Here is a 1105-nt window from a genome sequence, read left to right on the forward strand (position 1 = left end):
ATATATACTTTGTCATTTATTTATTGAGAAAAATTATCCAATGTTACATATTTGTGAGTGGCAAAAGTATGTGAATCTTTGCTTTCAGTATCTGGTGTGACCCCCTTTTGCAGCAATAACTGCAAGCAACGTTTCTTGTAATTGCTGATCAGTCCTGCACAACAGCTTGTAGGAATTTGAGCCCATTCCTCAGTACAGAACCACTTCAACTCTGTGATGTTGGTGGGTTTCCTCCGATGAACTGCTTGCTTCAGCTCCTTCCACAACATTTTAATTGGATTAAGGTCCGGAATTTGACTCAGTCATTCCAAAACATTAACTTTGTTCTTCTTTAACCATTCTTTGGTAGAACGACTTGCGTGCTTGGGGTCGCTGTCTTGCTGCATGACCCACTTTATCTTGAGATTCAGTTCTCGGACAGATGTCCTGACATTTTCCTTCAGAATTTGCTGATATAATTCAGAATTCATTGTTTCATAAATGATGGCAAGCAATCTGGGACCAGATGCAGCAAAACAGGCCCAAACCACGATACTACCACCACCATGTTTCACAGATGGGATAAGGTTCTTATGCTGGAATGCAGTGTTTTCTTTCTCCAAACATAACGCTGCTCATTTAAACCAAAATGTTCTATTTTGGTCTCATCCATCCACAAAACATTTCTCCAGTATTCCTCTGGCTTGTCCGTATGATCTTTAGCAAACTGCAGATGGGCAGCAATGTTTTTGGAGAGCAGTGGCTTTCTTCTTGCGACTCTGCCATGGACACCATGGTTGTTCAGTGTTCTCCTGATGATGGACTCATAAACATTAACATTAGCCAATGTGAGAAAGGCCTTTAGTTGCTTAGAAGTTACCCTGGGTTCCTTTGAAACCTAGTGTACTTTTACACGTCTTGCTTTTAAAGTGTTCTTTGTTGGTGGAGCACTCCTAGGGAGGGTAACAGTGGTCTTGAATTGCCTCCATTTGTACACAATCTGTCTGACTGTGGATTGGTGTAGTCCAAACTCTTTAGAGATGGCTTTGAAACCTTTTCTAGCCAGATGAACAACATCAACTCTTTTTCTGAGGTCCTCAGAGATCTCATTTGTTTGTGCCATGAT

This window comes from Sinocyclocheilus anshuiensis, unplaced genomic scaffold (genome assembly GCF_001515605.1).
Source record: "Sinocyclocheilus anshuiensis isolate Anshui unplaced genomic scaffold, SAMN03320099.WGS_v1.1 scaffold412, whole genome shotgun sequence".
Taxonomy (NCBI): domain Eukaryota; kingdom Metazoa; phylum Chordata; class Actinopteri; order Cypriniformes; family Cyprinidae; genus Sinocyclocheilus; species Sinocyclocheilus anshuiensis.